Genomic DNA, 25567 nt, shown 5'->3' with positions numbered 1-25567 from the left:
GTCCAAACATCACTTTCCTCAAAAATCTTTATAGCATCTATTCCCTGTAGTATAAAATGCCTCAGCTTGGCATTTAAGGTCCCTTCATTCCATACTACCTTTTCCTTAAAATTATATTTCATTTTTTTTCAATCAGCAAAAATCTGCCTTCTCTCCCTCTCATTCAATAGTCCCCCACCCCATTGAGAATGAGAGAAAAACAAAACCTTTTTTTTTATAAACACATATAGTTAAGCAAAATAAATTTTCTTGTTGGCCATGAACAAAAATATATGCATCTCATTCTGTGCTCTGAATTCTTTATGTTTATATCAGGAAATGATCAGTTTGTTTTATTAGCCCTCTGAAATCATGGTTGGTTATACACTGATCAGAATTCTTAATTCTTTCAAAGTTGTTTGTCTTTACCATATTGTTATTATTGTACAAATTGTTTTTCTGTTTGTATTCACTTCACTCTGCATTAGTTAATTTCTTCAGAGATTTCTCTTAAACCATCCCCTTCATAATTTCTTATAACACAATAGTATTCCATCACATTTATATACCATAACTTGGTTCAGCTTTTCCCCAATTTATTTGTACCCCACCTCAGATTCTTGTTCTTTGTCAACTCAAATGAAATGTAAAAATATTTGGTACATGACAAGAGTTTCTTTTGTTTAGGAGTAATAACTCTCATAATCTACCCTTTCCTCTAATTCTCCTATTTCACTTTTGAATAAAATGCATTTCTGTTCCATCAATTAATCTCTATTTTTTTAAAAACCCACATCCAAATATTTTGAGAATTACTACTTTCTAGTATAGTTTGAGATATGGTACTGCTAGACTCTCTTCATTCCAATTTTTTAGTTTCTCAAGATCTTTGGCTTTTTTTTTTGCTTCCATATTCAATTTTTGATTTATGACTTGATTGAGGTATATATGACATATTCATCAAGTCTGTAGCTAATACAAAGCTAAAAGAGATGGCTAGTTCCTCTGAACAGTATAGTCAGAATTAAAAACTATCTCAATAAGTTAAAATTATGAACCAAATATAATAATCTAGAAAATAATTAGGGTAAAAATAAAGTACCACACTGGCATTTTTTGGTTGTTTTTAAGAATATGGAACACTTCATGAATTTGCATATCATCCTTGTGAAGGGGCTATACTAAGCTTCTCTGTATTAATCCAATTTTACTATAGGGTGAGTCAAAAATCATGATGTTTTAATAACTTTTTGAAAATTACTTTTTTCTTTATTTTTCACCATTTATTTATGAGATTTGAGTTTTTCACATGTAATATGAATTCATTTCTTATATATAGTCTATATGATGATATGGTTTTGCAAATTAAAAACACAAATAAAGGAATTATTAAATATTGAATCCCCTTCATGACTTTTGGCACACCCTGCCAGAGAAAGCACCACACTGGCATTTAGATGGGAAAAAACACCTGCACAAGTAGTAAAACAGAAACAAACTCCAAAGGAGAATGTACATTTCTCTGTATAAGAGCAAATGGAACATAGACTCTGATCTAGTTGATCAGAGGAGCCAGATATTCATAAGGTTAATGAAGGAAGAGGAGGCATCTTGGAAATAAGACTCATTCAGGACCTTCAAGGCTGACTCTAGCTTGAATAAAATAAGTGGGCAGATGAGGGCAATAGAAATGAGTAAGAGTTGAGTAGGAAGAACATTCTAGGGTATGAGGACAGCCAGGAATAAAAAAAAAAGATATGGAGGACTGAAGATGATATTGTGGGTATGAAAAACAGCAAGTGGACCAATGTATTTGGACTATAGAATATATGGAGGGGTGTAATTAGATGATGGGAAAGGTAGAATGGAGCCATGTTGACATTTTATTGTACCACAATAAATCTCAGAAAGAAAGAATAAATAAATCTTAAAACAGCTTGGAGAGTCATCATAATTTCCCAAACTCAGTTTTATTCAATACAGCTTCTAGAAATATTGTTTTGAATAGAAATAACTTTTTTTGGCAAAATTATTCACATTCAAAGGTAGATAACTTGAATTTCAGGAGTACAATGTTTATGGGATACAAGATGTTTTCAGGCATGGATGGAGACATCATAAATAGTAATTTTACAAAAATAAAAATAGAACATGAAGATTTTGATTTTATACTTCAAGATTTGTTTTAAATCTGACAACTAAGTACTTTTCCAGAAGAGTTAGGACACTCTAGGACACAATGCACAATAAACATAATTCTATTATCAGCGGGAGGAAAAAGGAACAAGGAATTCATTTTAATATCCATTTAAACAAATGGTCTCCTATCATCTTGGATTTGCTTCTCTATTTATAAAGTCTGCTTCTCAGAAATGTTTTCCCTTGGAAATCCTGTCAAAGGAGTCTATCCTTGCCTCTTGTCTCACAAAATATCCAGTTTGGTATACTTAAATTCTGGAATGTGCATTTCTGAATCAGCATTTAGGTCTCTTTAATCATGATATTAGTTGTTAACCATACCTGGAATGGACCTTTCCACCTTGTATCTTGGGAGTATTCCAGTAGATTAGTTTTCTAGGTTTCAAGCCACTTGTGGTTAAACCTGGTAGTTATAATACTTGGTATAATTTAAGGACCTTAAAAAACCTAATTTCATTGTCCTCTCTGTAACCAGTTTATATGGTAAAATGTACTGCAAATCTTATGTATTTTAATCTTATGAATATCAGGGCTATAGGAAAACTTTAAAAGATCTTTGAATACCTGACATAAAATAGTTCCTTCTTTTTCTTCATATTATCCTATGACTTCAAATAGGCAAAATGTTATGTAAAAGTTTCTTATACTATCAAATATTTTACATGTAAAATCTTTCCTTTGATTTGAATACATGTAGACAATTAGTAAAACATTTCAGCCAATACAGGTAGGTATTTTATTTTTTTTTGGGATAGGCAACTGTAGTTACTCAATGGACCTGAAGGAGGTTTAGTACATTACCTTTTTCAGCTATCTTCTCTTTAATCTCCAGGATCAAATTTAAAATATGTCATCTAAGGACCATCATCTTTCTTTGGCCTTTTGTCATTGTTTCAATATAAAACATTTGAAAGTCAATTACATATTCTCAATGTAAACCACTCTAGTCTTATTCCTTTTCTCAAAATAGAATATAACCACAAACTCTAACAATTAGAGTTTTATACCTTTATCACATTTATCACATGCTGTATTTGAAGATATATTTTATCCTCATGTCATTCAGAAAGAATGTGATATTGCAAGGACATAATCTTATAAATCAATGAGCAAGGAGATAGCAAGTCTAAGAAGTGATTTATCCCAGTTTTCTAGGTTAGGAAGCTGAAACAAGTAATGACTGCAAATTCAAAACAACAGAATTAAAAGCAATAGAGTCCCTTATATTATATCTCATTATAGTTGCATAGAAATGCTTGATGTTTGAAATAGTAAGATCATTATAAAACCTTTGTAGTTCTCCTGCCAGTATCATTGACATTATCTATGAAAGGAAGAAAAAGGGATTTGGTTTAATAATTTCATGAATGTTCCTTTTAGGCCTAGGCCTAAAAGTATAGACTCACTTATCATAGATATAATAGGACTAAATCTCTTAGGTCTGTTTTAATTTCAGGTAAAAGTAATAAATAGTTCTTGAAAGACCTAATTATGCAATAGAGTTCCACATTTTTTAAATCATAAAAATATTGTTATTATTTTCCAGTTACATGTAAAGATAGCTTTCAACAATTGTTTTTATAAGATTATTGAGTTCCAAATTATTCTCCTTCCCCTCCTTTCCCTTCCCCCTCCCAAGATAGAAAACAATCTGATATAGGTTATTTATGTAGAATCACATTAAACCTATTTCTACATTAGTCATGTTGTGAAAGAAGAATCATAACAAAAGGGAAGAAACCTCAAAAAAGAAAAACAAAAAAAACATAAAAAGTAGAAATAGTATGGCTCATTTGAATTCAAATTTCACAGTTCTTTTTTTTAGATATGGAAAGAATTTTCCATCATGAATCCTTGGAAGTGTTTGGATCATTGTTTTTTCTGAGAAGAGCTAACGTTTTTCACAGTTGATCATTCAAACAATGTTGATGGTACTGTGTACAATGTTCTCCTGTTCTGCTCACTTTACTCAGCTTCAGTCAGTCTTTCCAGATTCTTCTAAAGGTTCCATATTTTTCACAGAATATCATAGCCAGACTCATGGTCTACCAGGTGGAAAACTTTCCTGTTGAGAAGGGGAAGTAGCACAGTGGGAAATCAAGTCAAGAAGACCCTGCCATTACCTTCAATAAGGCAGTCTTGTTAAGCTTCCTAAGTACCTACATCTGCCTGTAGTATTTTCAGTTCATACTCCTTTTGAGGATCATTTGGCATTTCTCTTTGAATGGTGGGTTACTGGCTTAACAATACTTTTACCTGAATATAAAACTCAGAGTGAATCAGATATGTTCCCAAGAGATTTTCACTTCACATACTAAGTTCCAATATTTGTAGTTTCAAACGGGGGTGTAGTTATTTTGTTGTGGTAATAAAATTTAGTTTAAAATAAAAAATAATAAAATATGTATCTTCAGTACTTAAAAACATAGAAGACATTTCCAAAAAGCATTCATTCACATATTTTTCAGATATCCTGTTGTAAAAATAATTAAATTCTTAAATGAAGTAATCACATTCTAGAGTTTTACACAGAAAGTAAAATTATGATAGTTTATTCAAAACCTAGAAGAACACTGATTTCTGTAAGCCTAAATACACCAATTTTTTTTTATATTAACCTCCAAGCCAAAAAAGGAAAAAAAAAATATTGTAAACTGGGGCCATTAATCTTAAGTTTTGTTCAAAGTAATAACTCCAATAAATATTGTTCCAGGCATAATCAATCCAACTTAGTTTCCATAAATTTCATAATTTTTAGTCAGACAATTCATCACATAAATTACTTCTATACTATACGCAAACTTGTAGACCATATTCCATTTGGCTGGGAGGGTTTGTGTTGTATGCTCTCAGTTATGTTGAAGGAATCTCAGTTCCTCAGTAAACCAGTTTTACTGGTCTAAAGAATTACAAGGCTCTCATTAGTCATATAAATTTTTGTAGGTCCTTTTTTCACAGATAAAATTTTATGACCTTATCAAGGTTGAAGATCCAAAAGACCTGACAAGTCCCCCCCCAAAAAAAAACTTCACAGAAAATGAGAATTTTAAAAGTTTTTTGTACTTTTTCCAAACATTTAGTAATTATTATTATTCATTTTAAACCAAAATATGATCATCAAATGTTTAAGATAGGGTTTTTTTAACTATAAGAACAAAAGTCCCTAATGGTGATAACCAAATTAAATATTTCACAGCATACAGATCAAAAAGGGGGAGCTAACCTCCTAATGTATCATACTCTCAGTATCATTTTTTGAAATTAACAACATGTTTTATAGAATGGTTTCCCTAAATCACAATGCAAAAATATTAGAAACATAATATTAACATAGAACAATATCACAGATTTAAAATGGAGACACAAAATGTATTGTCCAACTAATAATCCCTTAATCCAAGTGAATGCATTTCTGAATTATTTTATATGGAAAAAATCACTTCATTTGTCAAATCAGTTTGGCATGCTATACTAGTTGAATTCACAAACCAGTGTAAAATAATTGTAATCATATTTCTCTTATATTTACAGAGGTGGTACCAGTAGTTGCCATTTCAAGCATAGATCAACATGCTATGAATTTTTCCTAATTTATCCAACCCAATTTAATCTAAATCTTAAATTTCCAAGTTTTAAATTTACATGCTAAATGATTCCGGCTACTTTCCACATCAACAAGAACATCAAAATCAACTAAATAATAGTTTAGAGATAGATGAAAAATCTCACAATTAATTTAAATACCTGAGGAAAAAACTAGCACTTCTCCAAACAAAGTTCAAAATTTTATGGGCAAGGAAATCTTCATTTTCTTATTTAAGTTAGACCAAGTTAACACAAATTGAATTTCCTACTAATTCATTATGAAACCTTGACTTTTCCCTGATCAAAATCTAAATGTCAATGTTTGAAAATTTGTTTTCATTTTAGTCAAGGAGACTTCCATTTGTTTTTTAAAGCCTATAAAATAGTCTATACCTAACCTTTTAAAGTAACTTTACTGTTAATTAATTAAAACAATTAAGTTCTATTAAATAATTCACAAAAGAACATAATGGAAAAGTAAAACATTCTCTCTCTGTCTCATTCTCTCTTGCTCCCTTTTGTCTCTCTCCTCTCCTATTCCCAATTTGGTCAAAATTAGGATTAGGAACACAGAGATGGAAATATATCTTTTAGAAGCATTTTTTTTTTGCCAGAAAAGTTCTCTCCTTGAAACTGCTTTAAAGCATTTTTTCTTTCTCCAATCCATCTTTTCATTATCTTCTGCTGAAAGTTTACTGGGAAAGCTGGTTACTTTTGCATGCATTCTAGTACCTGGTTAGTTATCAGTAATTATACAAACTAGCAAGAAGTAGTTTACATCTTTTGTTCCCTTTATGTTCTGCAAAATAGCAGTCTTGTCCAGATATTGCCTCTGTGGTACTTGGATCTCCAAAGAGGGAATTATTGAGACAAGTGGTGGGACACTAGGTTAAAAAATCTGGAGAGGAGGTGACCCAGAATGTCAGCATTCTTATTCTGGTAAAGCCTCATAAGGAGGTGGGATTATTTCCCCTTTTCCTGTGGGGAAAAAAAAAGATGCATTGATTTTTTTCTGCCAAATAAACCAAAAAATCATTTGTTTAGGGAATTGAACATATTTTACTCTTTAGAATTTGTAAGGCTTCATAATCAAAGACATCAAATAATAGTTTCATTCTTCATTAGAATAGATATAGGATGGCCATTTAGATTGATAGAGTATAGACCTAGACAAACCAGCCCTTCCTGGAATTTCCTTCTCCACCCCACCTCTCACCAAATTACCAACAGAAACTAGAGATGGCTTTGTTCCAAAACAGATTGACAAATCTCATAATGACTAATGACTTCTTGAAACAATCTTAAGGCTTATATCATATTTATATGATTATTTCAGAGTGTAACATTGCCTACTCAAGGCTTACATCAGATTTATAACTGAGGGACATTCTCACTCTCAGATATCAGGAATTTAGATTGGAAAGGAGCCCAATATAATACATTAAACACAAATGACAGGCAGACTGCCAGGAAGATTAGTTTCTCATTTGCTTGCAGGAAATAAGATGAAGGGACACAGAGTTTAGGGAGGAAAAAAGCCAATTTCAGTCTGGATATTATAAGAAATAATTGTCTTTTTCCAATGCCAAAAAGCCCCAGATTGATTTGGACTGATTAAATGGACTGAGAGTGGTTGCCTTTGCTGATTAACCCATTTAAAGTTCATTAAATTGAAACCACATCTGCCTGACTCTGAAGACGGTATTGTTCTCAGCTCACCTCAACAGTGAGGACCATCCTCAAGTTCCAGTGAACCTATGGATTGGTTGATGCTAGTCAAATAGCTTGAAGGCAGTGTGTAAGGACTGGCCTCTTCCAAGGACACAGGAAGGGGGCTGGGAAACACACAGTTCAGGCTTGGTGGCAGAAGACTTGGGAGAAGAACCAGGTCAGGCTGAACTCTTATCTCTCTTCTAGTATAGATAAGTTTCTTAATTTTCTTGAACTCCACATGTTCTCTCTTTACTCTTTAATAAATGCTTAATGCCCAAAAACTTGTGCTAAAGCTTCTACTGTATAAGTATACCCTAGGGCAGCTAGGTGGCACAGTAGATAGAGCACCAGCCCTGGAGTCAGGAGGACCTGAGTTCAAATCCAGCCCCAAACACTTAATACTTACTAGCTGTGTGACCCTGGGCAAGTCACTTAACCCCAATTCACAGAATTCTTTTACTTCTTTAGGGGTCTCTTGTAACAAAAGAAAATATTTAATTAAAACTAATAATACAGTGCCATTATCTGAAAGAGCATGGAATATGTCACATCTTAACACAACAACTCCCCTACTTATCTGTTAAAAATTTAATAGAAATCTATTAAAAAAATTTTTTAAATGAAATCTATTTTTGCTCTCTCCCACCCTCTACACCATTGGATTAAAAGAACAATAAAACATTTCTTGCAATAACTACATATATGAAGCAAAACAGATAATCTTAATGTCTGTAAATAAAAACAAGTGTTTCCGTACCTAAATACATCACCAGCCTATAATGGATTGCATGTTTCAACATCAGTCATCTGAATCAAAACAGTATTTCAGATTCCAAGGGTTAAATGAGAAGTCATACTTGTATAAAAAATCAACAGCATCATTTCATTTGAGGCCTTTCCATATTTTCTGGTAATCTATTTCCTCATCTCTTGTACCACAATAGTAATCCATTATATATTTATATTATAATTGATTCAGCCATTCTTCAATTGATGATTTTTTCCTATCAGTTCCCAGAGTTTTTTGCTATAAGAAAAGTAAGAGTGGTAAATAGATACTATCACATTAATATCATGGAAATGAACAATTTGGAGGGTTTGAGGAACTGATGGAGAATGAAGCAAGCAGAACCAAAGAGCAATTTACAAAATAACAACTCTGTAAAAACAACAATTTTTAAAGTTGTAAGAAGCATCATCAATACAATGAACAGTCCAGATATGGAAATTCTGCAATTAACTACCTCTTCTGTTCTTTCTTTTGAGATAACTGGAAAAAGTGTCATTTATGGACCAGTTGAAGGAACCATGTTGAATTGGTAGAAAAAGAGAAGATTTAGAAGGATCATAGTAGTTTTCTAGAATTGAAAGCCTGACATGTGAGAGAGGAATTACACATGTTCTCTTTGGTCCCAAAGAAATAACAGGTGTAATTTTTAAAGAAGTCTATTTAGGTTTGATGTAAGGTTGAAGTGGGACATGAGAGATTCTTGGTCAATTATTTTTTAGATTACATGTTCTCAGATGTCTTTTCCAGTACTTGGAGTCTGTGGCTCAATGAAAAATACCACCATCTAGTCTGATGAGATATTTTTGGATGTCAGTTCTTTCATGTGAAGTATCCCTCCTGATGTCATGCCATCTGCAAGTTTGATCATTATAACATCTATGATGTTTCAAGTCACTGTATAATGTGTTGAAAAGTATATGCGAAGGATGGAGCTTGGGGCAATCTACTACATATCTGTCTTCAGGCTTTTATGCATTTTATGCAAAAAGAGCAAAGCTAGGTTGGAAGGACAAATTAAGAGGAGACTTAGGAGAGAGGACCAAAGGGTTAATGTGTCTAAGAAGCAAATGTCTTGCCTCTAAGGAGACCTCTCAGGGCCACTTTCATGTCTTTGTTTCTCAGGCTATAGATGAAAGGATTGAGCATTGGAGTTACTACTGTGTATACCACAGAGGCCACAATGTCTTTGGTAGGGGTAAAGTAGGTGGAGGACTAAAATACACACTGAAAAGTGTACCATAAAAGACACAGACCACAGAGAGGTGAGAGCCACAAGTGGAGAAGGCCTTTCTCCTGCCACCCCCTGAAGATGGCATCCTAAGGATGGCAGAAACAATGCATATATAAGAGATTAGAGTGCACAGGAAAGGAACTGCCATAACTGGACCACCAACAACAAAAACAATTAATTCATTTAGATGAGTGGGAGAGCAGGACACTTTCAACAGGGGACTGATGTCACAAAAATAGTGGGATATTTTCCCTACCATGCAGAAGGACACGTTTTGCCCATGAGTAAAGTGTGTAACAGAGCATGGAGATTAGTGATCACCCCAGCACATGCTCACCAGAAGGATGCAGAACTGGGACTCATGGCTGTGGTATAATGTAGTGGGTGACAGATGGCCATGTAGCGATCATATGCCATCACGGTAAGCAGGAAGTTGTCCATATCACCAAATGAAAGAAAGAAATAGAGTTGTGTCAGGCACCCCTGTATAGGAGATGGTGTGATGCTGAGTATACAGGTTATGTAGCATCTTCAAGGACTATAGTGGAAGAGAGACCAATGTCAGCAAAGGAGAGAGTGGCCAGGAAGAAATACATAGGGGTGTGGAGACGAGCTTCAGAGATGATGGCAAGGAAGATGAGTACATTCCCTACCGTGGTAACCAGGTACATGCAGAGAAACAATCCAAAAGAAGAGTTGTTGGTGTTCTGGCCACTGGGAGAACCCCTGGAGAAGAAACTCAGAGACACTGGTCTGATTTCCATATCCCATGTCATTGACATGTTTAAGGGGTCACTAAACAAAATACCTAAGAAAACAGAGTAATATACTTTAAATATGTTACAGACTGGAGTGGAAAGAACCAGGACTAAACATCAGGGTAACCAAGTCTATCAAGAATCCATTGGTGCCATAAAGGCTTTTATTTTATCTCCTCACCTATCCTCTGGGAGTTTACTTGGGTTGACCATTCCTCTTTTTTCTTTCTCCCAGTCTCTCCAATACTATCTACTTTCCCACTGCTTAAACACACACTCAGAATTCCCTTACCCTTAAAAAAATTCTTCTTTAACTCCTGCTTCCTCAGACTATAGCTCCATATATCTCTTTTCTTTATGCTAACCTCCTAAAATAGCAGCCTGGGGGCAGCTAGGTGGCACAGTAGATAGAGCACGCGCCCTGAAGTCAGGAGGACCTGAGTTCAAATCCGGCTCATACACTTAACACTTACTAGCTGTGTGACCCTTGGCAAGTCACTTAACCCCAATTGCCTCACCAAAAAAAAAAAAAAAAAGTAGTCTGAACTGACTATCTATACTCCTATCACCCTCTAATCCCTGAAATCAAGTACCTAGATTCCACTACAAAAAATGCTACCAGGGCAGCTAGTTGGTGCAGTGGATAAAGCACCAGCCCTGGATTCAGGAGGACCTGAGTTCAAATATGACCTCAGACACTTGACACTTACTAGCTGTGTGACCCTGGCAAGTCACTTAACCCTCATTGCCCTGAAAAAAAAAAATGCTACCGAGGTTTGTATGAATCAACATGCTTTTGTCAAGAAGTCTGTAGATCGGTACTATTTTTTGTGTAAATCCAACAGAATTATATTTCATGAAGCAGAAAAAGAGAGAATATTTTGTCATAAAAGATTTTATTTTATTTTATTTTTTTAGTGAGGCAATTGGGGTTAAGTGACTTGCCCAGGGTCACACAGCTAGGAAGTGTTAAGTGTCTGAGGTCGGATTTGAACTCAGGTCCTCCTGACTCCAGGGCCGGTACTCTATCCACTACACCACCTAGCTGCCCCTACTATTATTTTATAAAGAAAGAGTACAGAGATGCCCCTTTGATCAATATTGGGAAAGTTCCATTGCTGTGGAATACAAAAATAACTGCTAAGGCAGAGCAGGGTTAAAGCCCTCCTAAAAAAGCTAGGTGGCACAATAATAGAAGGGTGAGCCTAGAGTCAAGTAGGATCTGAGTTCAAATCCCAGCCTGAAGAATTTATTGACTGCTGGACCCTGGCAAGTCACTTAACCATCATTATGTCTCATTTTCCTCAATTATAAAATAAAAATATTTGTAGGAGCAGGTAGGTGGCACAGTGGATAGAGCACCGGCTCTGGAGTCAGGAGTACCTGAGTTCAAATCCGGCCTCAGACATTTGACACTTACTAGCTGTGTGACCCTGGCCAAGTCACTTAACCCCAATTGCCTCACCAAAAAAAAATACACACACACACACACACACACACACACACATATATAGCCTTTATTTCAAATGATGGTTGTGAAGATCGAATAAGATATTATTTGTAAAGTTCTAAGCACAGTGCCTGGCACATAGCACATACCCAATATCTTTTTTTCTTTTCTTCTTCCCTCCTTCTTATCCCTTCTATTTTCTCTTCTTCCCCAGAGCCATTTCTAAAGAGAGAAGCTGTAGTGGCCATCAAATGCATTTTAATAAACTAGCAAATCTTAAAACATAAGGTGTTGAAGGCAATACTTCTAAAATGTAATATGCAGTTAGCAATTCAGTCTAATTATTGGCTTTTCTGGACTTTTTTTCTTGGCAAGTACCCTAGAGTACTGTCGGGTCAAGCAATTTGTCCAGTGTGACACAGCTAGTATGTGTCATAGGCAGGATTTGCATTTAGTACTTCCCACTGTAAGACCAACCCATGATCCACTATGCCCTACATCCATTTCTTAGTTAGAAATTAATAATATATGTATTATCTTAGAATTCAGCTTCATCACAAATGGGGTGTGTGTGTGTGTGTGTGTGGTGTGTGTGTGTGTGTGTGTCGTGTGTGCACGCTAAAATGCTTTGGGTTTGTACGGAGAAGCAACATAGTATAGAAGACAGAAGACTTGTCTTAGACTTAGAAAACTGGAGTGCAAGGCATGCCTCTAACACATACTGGCATGTGAATCAGGAACCCTCCCTTAACCTTATAGTGCCCAGGGAATATCTAAACATATAGATTGCAAAGCACTAGCCCAATCTACACTTGGTAGAGCCATTTTCCTTACATAGAACTCCCATATAGATGAAAACTCAGGTCTGCACTAAAATTAAAAAAAAAAGTTTTGTAAATCATCCATATTCCACTAAGTCCTCTCCCTTAGGACAAGCCTATATTACCATTCACCTGGTTTTCTTACCAGGTTTTCCTCTTTCTACTTTCTATCCTATTTAATTCATCCCTTCATGACCCTACTCCTACACTAAAATCCAACAATGATTCCAATAATACCTAAGGGATTAAGTTCATACTTTTTAGTCCAAACATTCAAGGCCTGTCACAATATTGTGCTAGATTACATTTCTAGCTTTAATTTATGCTAATCCCATGATGTAATTTGACTTGGAGGCAGTTAGATGATATAGGGGTATAGATTACTGGGCTTTGGAGTCAGCAAAAACCTGAGTTCAAATCTGGTCTGAGACTTTTACTATCTATTGTGACCTTGGACAAGTCACTTAATCTTTATCTGCCTTAGTTTCCTCATCTGTTAAATGGGTATTATAATAAGGCACCTATATCCCAGAGTTGGAAGATTAAAATGAGATAATATTCATAAAATGCTATTGTAAACCTTAAATCACTGTGTAAAATGCTATCTATTAATATTATATACAGGACTATTGGCCATCTCTGTGTTGGTTCTCTACTTAAACTCAAAATAGCCTTGGCTTAGGTACAACAAAAATGCATATATGCATATACACATATACATGTTGTGGAAATTTATTTTGATTTGGGGACCCTACCTACTTTAGGCTGAAGTCAGAAAAGCCTTAGGCCCTCAGGGTCTCTTCTGTGTGGGAGGTGCTTGGCCTCTCGCGCTCTGCTTCAGCTGAGCCAAAAAGCCCTGTGGGCTGTACAAGACGCCAGGTCAGACAGCTGGGGGGAAAAAGCCCCCAGCTCCCTTTGCCTGAGCAGAGCTATCCAAGAGATCTTGGGCTTGTCCAGGCCGGGCTCTGGCATAGCCTGTGCTGAGGCACGTTAGGCTGGAGCGCACCCCCACCTCCACCAGCCACAGCCCTGGCTGAGGATTAGCTTTGGTCTATGGGGGGTGCAGGAAGCCCCGAGATTTGAGTGAAGAGAAGAAAATATATAGAGAGACCTGAGAGTTAGACTCAGGGGGGCAGCTGACGAGATAGAAAGGTTGGAGATAGAGAGACAGGAGGACTAGAGCAGGCAGACTAGAGAAGGGGCTACAAGGACGCAGGAGAAGACTAAAAGTACTAGAAGCAGAGAAAAGAGAGGCTGAAGGGCAGACTGACAGAGCAGACAGACAGAAGGTCAGTGGGAGAGAAACACAGGGGTTCAGCTGTGGCAGTAAGGGAGAGGAGAAAGTTAGAAGCAAGGGGATTTACAAATGAAAGGGGCTAGGAGGTAGAATAAAGGACCTGAGTGCCTAAGGCAAGAGGCAGCTAAGGCCCTTAATTGTATTAAAAAAGTTCCAGGTGCAGCAGGTGGAAAAGAGAGCAGTGGGAAAGAGACCCACTGCAATGCAGTCAGGTTGTGCATTTATTTCCCTGTATTCTTAATTTTAAATAGTATCTCATAAATAAACTCTGCTTTTATTATTTAGTTAAGAGGCTTCTTAATCCTTTGCTTATCAGTTTTGGGAGTGGAGCAGTGTGGTGGAATTTTATAAACGGCCCATATTAAATTAATAGCAGTCAGATAGCCAAATAGTCAAAAGTCCCCAAATTAGTCCTCCAGTCAGCTTTAGCCCCCAAAATTAGGCCTAGTCATTCAAAATATTTTCACATTTTAAATGGTGACCGTGGCAGGACTTACAGCTCAATTATAATTTTTCTAAACCTATAATTTTTCATATAATCATAATTTTTCATAAGTCCAATTATATAATTTTTCAAGATTAGATTAGCTAGCGAATTATTATTTTTTTACAATGTGTATATCTGTGCGTATATCTGGAATTCTCTCCTGCCAGTTGAATTTCTACTCCATCTCTGAATCTCCTTGAAATGTTTTCAGTCAGTAATGTCTTGGACTTCACAGAAAACCTTGTTTACACCTTAGTTATAGACTTGGCATACACTAAATTTTTTAAGAGCCTTATTTGTGTAACAGAAGCAGTATGGGGGGTAGCTAGGTGGTGCAGTAAGGCACCGTCCCTGGATTCAGGAGGACCTGAGTTCAAAGCCAGTCTCAGACACTTGATACTTATTGGCTGTGTGACCCTGGGCAAGTCACTCAATCCTCATTGCCTCACAAAAAAAAAAAAAAAGCAGTATGGTCATGATGGATAGAGAATTCAACTCTGAAGGACCTAGATTCAACCTGACTTCTGGCACATACTATTTGTGGGACCCTGGAAGTCACCTAACCTCCAAGTGGCCATAGAGCAACTCTTAGAGCACAAGTTTCAGCACAATTATAAACCTGCTTTGGTTAAGGGAGTCTCTTCACTGGAAACATCCCTTTGCCAGTTAAATATCATTAGGAAAAAAAAAGAATTATATAATAAAGATAAGTTTTGCCATCCTTTACCTCTGGCTATTTGTTGTTGTTTTCAGATGTTAAGAAAGTGTCACTGAGAGGCCAATTTCTTCTGCCACCACTCCTCAGCTCCAGATGGTAGAAATTCAAAAGACTATGAGGGACTTGGGAAACCCTCTCTTTCAGTCAGAGAACATAGTTCTATAGGCTGTAGATCTCTGGACTGGGCAAGTGACTTGGAAGGAAAAGCCTGTGTCCTCTCTCTTGGCATTGAGAAGAATAAGTGTGGGGCTATGAAGCCCTACACTGAGTTGGACTGAATTGAGGAGTAGGTGTCTGGGTCCTATGTGAAACTCTCTCTCTCTTCTCTGCCACACCCCCTCCCCTCCCTCCCCCCCACACCCCAGAAGATCAGAGTTCTTCATGTCTTAATTGGCACTTTGACAGTCTCTGGGAAAACAGTCCCTGAAGATTTGTTGGGGAAGACAAGTAATTTTCTGACCACTTATATCCTCTCCAGGCCTTGTCCTCCTGGGGCAAAGGGGAGAGTCCCCAGGATGGAATTCTACTTTGTGTTTTGGGCTCCTCAGGAGCAGCTAATTTTACATTATCTTCAGGGATTCTTTCTCTAACACATGGAGTAGGGGACAGGACAAGGCAGGCTTCTCAGAGCTAGCCTCCCTAGGCTCTGAATTTAATCTGTTTCCTGAACAGAGTCCCTGCCTCCATTCCTGTTCTGGTTCTAGTGGATTCTAGCTTATTGCTCTGCATTGTCTATCCCAGACCCTCTTTCATCATACCCTACACCTGGAACCTGGAAGTATAGGGGTAAAGTCAGTTAATTCAATCAATTAACAAACATTTGTTGAACACTTTCTGTGTACCAAAACTGTGCTAGGCCCATAAGTATAGAAAGATAAAAATGAAATCATCACTGTTGTCAAGAAATTTCCATTCTATTAAGGGAGACAAAATCTACACCAATAGGTATAAAAAAGTTAAACTAAATTCGAGGCATGAACACTAGCAACTATTTAGTGATCAGGCAAAAGTGATCCTGAAATCCTCAAATCTGCTTAAACTTAGAGAATTTTAATTTCTTTTAAATTATTTATTTGTTTGTTTATTTATTTATCTCTTTGGTTGTTGTCACCAACTATATTTCCCCAAGTATCACTTCCCTTCCCTCCCCAGAGACAGTTTATAATAAAAATTTAAAATGGGAAATGAGAGTTCATCAAAACCTAAAAAACTTATTTTCACATTCCATAGTATATCACATCCATACTGAACGGGATGTCCAGCTATCTGAGGACAAGTTCTTCTGCCCGTTACTTAACCTTGCTGATTCATGCATAATGATGGACTAAGTCTATCACTAGTCCCATTCTTGAAAACCTTTCTACTGTTGTGGTATCTGACTATACTTGTGCAACTGGAACAGCCATTAAGAAGTTGGGCTCCCCTGCATGCCATGCCGAAACTTTATTAGGTCTTCAGCAAAACAAGACACACACACATTTTAGTCAATTAACAAACATTTACTATGTGTCTACTATGTTTCAAGCACTTTGCTAAGCTCTGTGATGTAAAGAAAAGAAAGACAGATCCTCAACAGTTCATAGTCTAATGGGGAAATGGCATACAACAATTATGTGAAAATAATCTATTTTCAGGATAAAAAGGGAAATGATAAAGTGAGAAAGACACTAGAATTAAGAGGAGGTGGAAAAGCTTCCTATGGAAGAGTTGTATCAAACACATAGCAACTGGGCCACCAAGCAGCACATCGGATTGCCTGTTACCACATATGACTTAGAAAATGACAATTTAGCATTATCTATCTTTTATTGTATTTCTATGTCTTATTAATTTTTTGCAGTGAAAAAAATATTGATATTTAGTCTAGCTCTGGCCATAGTATAGCCCCAATACTCTGTGGGGGCAGTGTGTTGGATACCTCTGCTATAGAAAGTAGAATTTTACCAGGTATTTGATTAGAAACCAGATTATCCAGGAAGTAGCAAAGAAGAGGGATTCATTCTAGCCCTGAGGAACAATTGCAACAATGCCTGGAGCCAAAAGATGGACAGTTCTTATTGGAGAAAACACCAAGTCAGTATCACTTAATCACGAGTATATGGTGACATATAAGGTATAAAAAGACAAATATAGGAGAGAGAGCTAGGTTATGAAGATCTTTTGATACCAACAGAGATTTTGGGTATCTGATCCTGTAGATAAGGAGCCACTGGCATTTATTGAATAAGGGGATGACATGGCCATACCTGTGCGTCAGGAAAATCACTTTGGTGACTGGAAGGAGGATGAACTTGAACCTGAGAGACTTGTGCAGGGCAGACCACCCAGCTGGTTAATTCAATTGTCAAGGCAAGAGAGAATGAAGTCATGGTATTATCAGAGGAGATATTGAGGTACATAAAGAATTACCCCAAAGGTAAAATTGACAGGATTTATGACAGATTTAAGGGCACATAGGTGGAACAGTAGGTATGAGTTCTGGGCCTGGAGTAAGGAAGACTCATCTTGAGTTCAAATCTTACCTCAGACAATAACTAGCTATGTGACCTGGGCAAGTCACTTGACCCGGTTTTCTTCAGTTTCCTCACATGGTAAACCATTCTAGTATTTTTGCAAAAAAAGCCTTGAATGCAGTCATGAAGAGTCAGACCTAACTAAAAAATGAATCAACAGCATAACATATTTCTTATAGCAGGTCAGAGACAGTGAAGAGTTGAGGATGACATCTCAGTTGTGAGCCTGGGGAGCTGGGAAAAATGGTATCGCCTTTGAAATAAATAGAGAAGTTTAGAAATGGAAAAAAAATCAGAAGAAAGAAAATGAGTTCACTTTTGGAAATATTGCATTGCAGATAGTCTGTTGGACAACTAGTTCAAGATGTTTGATACTCAGTTCGAAATGGGAAACTGGGGGTCAGAAGAGAGGCTAGGTCTGTATAAGTATATTTCAGAATCAGCATTGTAGAGGTGATAATTAAATCCAGGGTAATTGATGGAGATCACCCAGTGAAGTAGCATAAAAGATCATAGGTCCAATTTTTGGACATGTTGAATTGGTTATCCCCTATAGAACATCCAGTTGAAATTTTCTAGTAAATAACTGGTGATGTAAAACTAGAGCTATGTTTTCACTATCCTATTGCATGGAGAAGTGGTGACGCTCAAGGCACTACCAGTCAGAATCAAATTGAAATTTCCATTTTCCAATTTCATGATAACTTCAAATTCACCAAGTCCAAATTTCACCAAAATGTTATCTGTAAAGAATTCTAATCAATTGAAGCAGAAGACAAAATAAGGTCCAAATTTGAAAGCATAATGACATTATGAGATTATCTTTAGATATGTAAGCAGGGATTCACATTTTAATTCAGTCCAGTTCAGCGAGCATTATTAGGTGCCTTCTATATGCAAAGCCCTATGCTAGATGTGATGTAGGAGGTGAAAAGGGGTTAATAGAAAAACCTAATACCCAAGCTTTAATTCAGCTATTAGCTCCAAAAGGGAGTTAGACCCCAGTTAATGGATAACTTATGCTAGGTTTTCATACCCACATAAATCAGTACCCATAATGGGAACAGAGCAACTGAGGCCAAGGAGATCTGAAGACTATAACAATGATAAAATGACAAGGATATAGAAATTCTAATGAAAAATGTAGATATTTGAAACTAGTCATGGGAGCCAGAAAGAGACATGCGCAGAAAAGGCCAAATTTGTCCCCAGATTCACCTTATGACATGTAAACCCCCAAAACACACCTCCACTGAAAAAGGTACCTAGCCTCTGGGGTTGGCTTAGGACCCCAGGAACTCCAAATGAGCATAAGCCCTCCCCTAAACACCCCAAGCTGGAGAATATTAAGATGAGAAGGACAGGCCCTCCCCTGTACCTCCCCAAAGTGACATTATTATAATGAGACTGATAATCAATTTATCCATACTATAAATATAACTGTTTTTTTCTTTTACTATTCTGGAGATACTTTCCCCTATTCTGGTTCTCTCCCTGTGGTCACTCACAGTATTGCAATAAAACTTGGGAAACTGAGTCCACTGAGTCTTGTAATTTTGGGGGGAATGACTCACGATCAATTTGACCCCAAATTCAATCCCACATAAGATGCTAGAGGCAAAAAGATGAAAACTTTAAAAAAAAAAAAGTTCCTTTGAGTGAACTGAAGAGACTGGAACAGCAAGTGGTAGGGAAATTGACTCCATCTTATAACGAAATTCTGAGCAAGTTCAGTTCCATTTCTATTGAATTACCAGTTTAGTCCAATTTCTGTCTTGTGAGAATATTAATTTTTGGAAACTTCGAGAGGACTTGATTGCATTGTCTGAATTTAGTACTGTATGACTGGGCTGAGGGACCACCTCTATTTCTTGTTTAGGGACTTTTAACTAAGGACCTAGGTAATGCTGATCTGAAACCCAATCTGATCTGAAACCCAATCAGATCCAAAGATTGATGCAAAGAGGTTTCTCACAATTATATATCTCAAGCAACCCATATGTCTTATCTGAAAACTGGCCCCATACAGATCAATCAGTTATTGTTTCATGTTCCTTTGATTGAATACAGACACATGGGGAGAGGTAGGACATCTCTTTACTTCAGGGAATTTCATTTGTTTGTTCTCCCCTCCCAACTTGGAAAGTCCCTAATCTTTCTTCAAAGTAGAAATAAGATTATCTAACTTTTGTTATAGGAGGATTATGGGCCCTGGTTACCCCAACAGTTGTCTGGGGAGGTCAAGGAACTTTTTTCCTTGAAACCTCAGGAGTTTTTCCCTTGAAATCAAGTGGTCTATCCTTGAGCTCAATCAAGGACATACAACACCCAAAAGAGATAAGCAGCACCAGATGGAACTGAGCATGCTCAAGTACCACCACCCCATCATGCTAGTCCTCCTGACTACCTGGATGGAGGTAATCCTGTTGGGCATGACTAGAAGACCACCTGGATGAGGTATCCTGTTGGGAGAGACTACACCCAGAGAAGACCATCTGGAACTGCCCACCAGCAGACTGCTCTGACCCATCAGGATAGAGTTAACACCCATCACCAGATTGCTCACAAACCGCTCTCTCCTACCCCGACCAATTTCAGAGAACCCCCAGCCCCTCATGCAATAAGGGACTTTTCTTACCCATTGCCATTCTGAACCCTCTAAAAGGGTGCTCCCTGAGCTAGTCAAGGAGGAAAGCATTTTGTTTCCTCCAAAACATTTCCTCACCGCCCAGTTTCTCTTGTACCCCAATAAACCTGTTCTTTTATTTCAAATTAGGACTTGTGTGAGAGTGTAATTCTTTACAGAGGAATCCTAAAGACCCACATACTTCTTCCCTCCCCAGTATCATTTTGTTTAGTGGTTAAATTGTTTTCATTTAATCACTCCTAATTTTATTCTTTTTATATGTATAAAAATCTGTCTTCTCTGTATCCAGCCATAAGCTGAGAAGATCTGTTCTTGATTTATAATGCAATTAGCATGCATTTCTTAATAAGTCAATATGCTGAGAAGCTCAAACCTTTGTTTCCACAGTCATTTCATCCTTTCATCCCACCATACCTATCAAATATCTCTCATAATATTTAGTGTGTTAACCTGTAAATTAAGGAGACAATCAATATAGGAGAAATAAGGTCTTTAATTGGGGCAGAGGAAGAACTATAGCTTGTGGTATCACAAAGCTTGGAAGCTAGGAATACCCAAGATGGGAACTTGAAAACAAGGTTTTATGGTGTTAACAGAACAGAAGGGAACCAAAAGATTGCCTCTGGGAGTCACATACAACTACTTAATGTAAATGAACTTTTAACAAAAGAAACAATAGAATTGCTACTGAGTTAAGTATAGACACTACTAATTCTAAAAGAAACTACTTAAAGTATGTGGACCCTTTTTACATGGATAACTAAAGGCCAGGGAGTAAGGTGGGGAAACATTGGGAGGGGATAAGTTGCTTGGAGGAAGGTGGGAGAGGTCCATACGTCCATCAAGAGTCTGAAATGATAAAGACCATCAGCCCCAGGCAATTCACCCTGCCTATGTAGGGGGGACTGGGTGGGGAAACAGTCAGTTTCTCAGTAAATTTGTAGTTATCAAGTGAGGTATAGGTATAGAGCCTGAGGTGAGGATAAGCTACAGTCATGGAAACTGAAGAACCAGAGATGCAGAATTCAATTAATTTTGACAAATTATTATTAATTTTATATTATTGTTTATTATTATTATTATTAAATAGTTGCCTTATAGAGCATTCCAGTTCAAGCTCCCAATCAGACTAAAAATTTGTTCCATTATACATCTAACAAATGCTCAAATAATCTCTCCTTAAACCCTACAAGTGATGGGGAGAGCAGCACATCTGAAGGTAGTTCATTCCACTTCTAGGACAGTTTTAATAGTTGTAAAAATCTTCATCACACTGAGTCAGAAAATAACTTTTTAAATTATTGTACCTAGTTCTTCTTCTGCAGAAACAGAAAACATGTATGGCCCTTTCATCAAATTGTGATAAATAATGGGATTTGGCAGATACTCAGGTGCCCCCCTGGAGATTGATCTAAAGATTGTATCAAGTGAGGGTGATTGGCTGCTGATTTGGTCTACTTCAAAGTTGACTGGATTGTAACACACCTGGCTAGCCCTTAGGAGGGTTATGGTTTCAGAGGCTAGACTTTGAACTTGACTTGAGAACACCTTCAGGTTCAGTGAACCAATGAATTTGGAGGACACCAACCAATTCCAGCTATGAAGCAGTGTGTAAGGACCAGCCTCTGTTCAAGACCTATAAAAGGCTTCCACAATCAGTTTGCTAGTGAGTTTGTGGTTGAAGCAGGCTGGTGATGGGGACTTGAGGAGGAGCCAGATAAGGCTGGAACTCCTAGACTAGGTAGGCTTTCTTTTTCTTAACTTTCTGAACTCCATGTAAATACCTGTATGCTTTTAATAAATGTTTAATGCCCAAAGACTGGTACTGAAGCTTTTTAATTTAAGGCGATCACACAATTTAGATTTTAAACATCACAAAAATGCAGATCTTCAGCTACTCTGAAGTTACCAAATAGCATTCTATTATTAGAAATAATATTCTATTATAAAATAATATATATTCTTTTTCCATAATCTACATAAGTTCAATTACTCTGTGGTTTCTCTTATGATATAGGTCATTGTTGGAACTTTTTTCCCACCAGATGTCATGATTGAGATGCCCTAATATGACATCTGGTTGTGTCACAAAGTCTACAGGGATGACTGATCTCTCATGTTATCTACTTTTCAGGTTGATATTCCAATCTAGCTAAAGCCAAAAATTTAATGACTTCAATGGACCCTTACATATGTAAATACATAGCACTTTATGGTTTACCAAATGCTTCAAAAATATTATTTCACTGTATCTTTACAACAACCCAGGGAAGTTGATGGCATTATTCCTATTTTACAGATGAGCAAATCGAGAGAGACAGAAATTAATGACTTGGCCAGGGTCCCACAGCTTAGGAGAGTCTGGAAACCAGATTCAAACTCAGGTTTCTCCAACCCCAAGTTCAGCATTCTATCTACTTAAACCACCTCTAAGAATTATTAAATTAGTAGAGGAACCACTTGATTTGTAAAGGCCTCTTATTATTACAAAGAAAAATTTTTAAAACTCCCCAAAATGATAAAGAAAATAAAAATTTATTTTCAAAAACTGAAAGTTTATCTATTTGCTACTTAATTGCAATAGTGTTAAAGTTTTGTGGAAAGACAGAATGAACTCTCCAGCTTATCAAAACATGATTGGGAAGAAAAGACAGAAGATTTGCCATTTGAGTTCTTAGATTGTGATATCATCAAATTTCATTATCTGGCAAACTACTGTTGAAGATTTCCCTTTTTCTTCACTGAATTCAATGATAAACATAATGGAAAACATTACTTGAAATTAATTCTGAGGCCCTCTTAAAAAGCCTAATGACACAATGGATAGACTGCCCTGGGCTGGAGTCAGGAAGACCTGACACACTTTATTTTTTGTGATCCTTGGCATGCCACTTATGTCTGTTTAATTTTCCCCCCAGTATAAAACAGGGATATTTATAGAAGGTACTTTCTAGAATATTTGTCGGTGATAAAAAGGAGATAATATTTGCAAAGCCAACTTAGCAACAGTGTTTAGATTATAGTGTGTGCTTAATAAATGTTTGCTTCCTCTACTTGCATTCTGTTCTCCCTGGTGCTCTTCCTTTTTTTTTTTTTTTTTGGTGAGGCAATTGGGGTTAAGTGACTTGCTAGGGTCACACAGCTAGGTAAGTTGTGAAATGTCTGAGGGCCCGGATTTGAACTCAGGTCCTCCTGACTCCAGGGCCGGTGCTCTAACCACTGCAGCACCTAGCTGCTTCCCCCCCCTCCCCCGCGCACCCAGCCCCCCCCCTGCCTGGTGCTGTTATATAGGGGGAAGCTCAAAAGCCATCAATGTCATTTTAGTCAATTAGAAGACCTTAAAATATAGGGAAGTGAGGAAAAAATTTTTAAAAATAAGACGTCCAATTAGGTTGCAATTTAAGTTTGCCTCTTCTAGATTTTATTTTAGTATTCCCTGGGAGCAACTCTCAGGTTAAACAATAGGCCTGGGGTGATATAGTTGGTATGTGTCATAAGGCATTGATTAGAATCTAGTACCTCTTAATTAAACATCAGCCTAATGATTGCGCTGTGCTCCACATCCCTTTCTTATAATAATAATAATAATAATGAACTAGAACAAGAAGAACTAACATTTACATAGTCCTTTACTAAATGAAAGACGCTGTGCTTAGTACTTTACACACATTATTCCATATATTTCTCACAAGTTCCCAGTGAGGTAGTTGTTAATGATATTATTTTATTCATCATTAATTAGCTCCAGCTCTTCTGTGCTTTCAAATTCTGAGAAACTGTCAGTGGACAATTTCTTCTGCCACCACTTCTCCTCTCTAGATGATAGGAAATCAAGGACTTGTTGAGAGATATGGGGGACCTCCCTTGTCTCAAAGAGAAGATAAAAACATATAGGGCTCTGGACTGAGCAAATGGCTTAGAAGGAAAAGTCTTTGTTCTTAGCCTTGGCATTTAGAAGCATAAGTGGGGCTATGGAACCCCACACTGAGCTGGAGTGAATTAGGGAGCAGGTGTCTGGGTCCTAGTGCCTTTCTCCCACTCTTCCTCCCCTAGCCCCAACAAATCAGAAATCCTAACTTCTTAACTGGCACTTGACAGTCTCTGGAAAATGTTTCCCAAAGATTCATTAAAGAAATAATGAGTAATTGCCTAACCATCTATATACCCTCCAGACCTTTCCCACCTAGGACAGAGGGGAGGGTCCCCAGGATGGAGTTCCACAGTGAGGGACCTAATGCATTGTCCATTCTCTAGGCACTGTAGAACAGTTAATTTGAGATTTTCGTGGGATAATCTCACCTTCTTCTATTAACTCTTGCAGTAGGAGACAGTAAAATAGTCTTAGAGTTGTACCCATTGGCCTCTGAGTAAAATATATCTCCTAAACAGAATTCTGATCTCCATTACTTTTCAGTTTCTGGTGAATTTAAGGTTATTTCCTCACACTGTCTATCCTAGTCCCTCCTTTTACCATGCCTGTACATCTGAAATCTGAAACTATATGGTACAACCAATGATTCAATCAATAGATTACCTGCTGGATGCCCCCAGCTTCACTACAGAGATGTATGCAAGTGAGACTTGAGGGCTCTGGGAATAGACATCAGCAGCTGGGAGGAGATAACCAAGGACTGCGCCCAATGGAGTTCAGTACTTAGGAGCAGCTTGCATGCAGCTGAGATGGGCCTTCAAGCTTGGAAGGAGCTTTAAACTTATCCTCATGTAAAAATCAATCATTAGGAATTACTTCCATACAATAAGCAAGCATATAAATTCTCAATAAGACTATTCCTTGTTTAGGAATTTCAAAACCCATAACAAGCTTCTTTCTGAGGGCAGATGACCTTGCCCACACAGATGGTTTCAAGAAACCTGGCAAGTTTACAAATCAAGGGGAGTCTATGACTTTTTTTTGTATGCCTTTTCCCAAACAGTAATTACCAACTTTCCCCTTGTTTCTACAATTCTTCCAGTACTTTCCTCTTTTTGTCTTAAGGAGGAGATAGGGCAGTTAACACACACACACACACACACACACACACACACACACACACACACAGAGTGAGAAAATAATGGGGTTTTGGGACTCCCAGAGGCCCCTTCTTGAGAACCTAACACAGAGAGCCTTACCTGAACTTTTTGGTTTTTTGTTTGTTTGTTTTTGTTTGATTTTGTGGGTTTTTGGTGTGGTTTTTTTTTTGGTGAGGCAATTGGGGTTAAGTGATTTGCTCAGGGTCACACAACTAGTAAGTGTCAAGTGTCTGAATCAGGATTTGAACTCAGGTACTCCTGGCTCCAGGGCTGTTGCTCTGTCCACTGTGCCACCTAGCTGCCCCTTTCCCTGAACTTTTTTTGTTTGCTTGTTTGGGGCAAAGTGAC

The 25567-nt window shown here is 37.2% G+C and overlaps 1 non-coding gene and 1 pseudogene across 1 annotated transcript; both read right to left on the bottom strand.

The window, feature by feature from the left end:
• Positions 1–1107: 1107 nt before the first annotated feature.
• Positions 1108–1212, bottom strand: LOC122744957. Its single transcript, XR_006355282.1, has one exon. It is a non-coding gene; the product is annotated as a U6 spliceosomal RNA (small nuclear RNA).
• Positions 1213–9322: 8110 nt separating this feature from the next.
• Positions 9323–10268, bottom strand: LOC122740401 (annotated as a pseudogene).
• Between the last annotated feature and the right edge of the window lie 15299 nt (positions 10269–25567).

The sequence above is a fragment of the Dromiciops gliroides genome, chromosome 2, assembly GCF_019393635.1.
Source record: "Dromiciops gliroides isolate mDroGli1 chromosome 2, mDroGli1.pri, whole genome shotgun sequence".
NCBI classification, from domain to species: Eukaryota; Metazoa; Chordata; class Mammalia; order Microbiotheria; family Microbiotheriidae; genus Dromiciops; species Dromiciops gliroides.
This window is presented reverse-complemented; position numbering and strand designations above follow the sequence as displayed.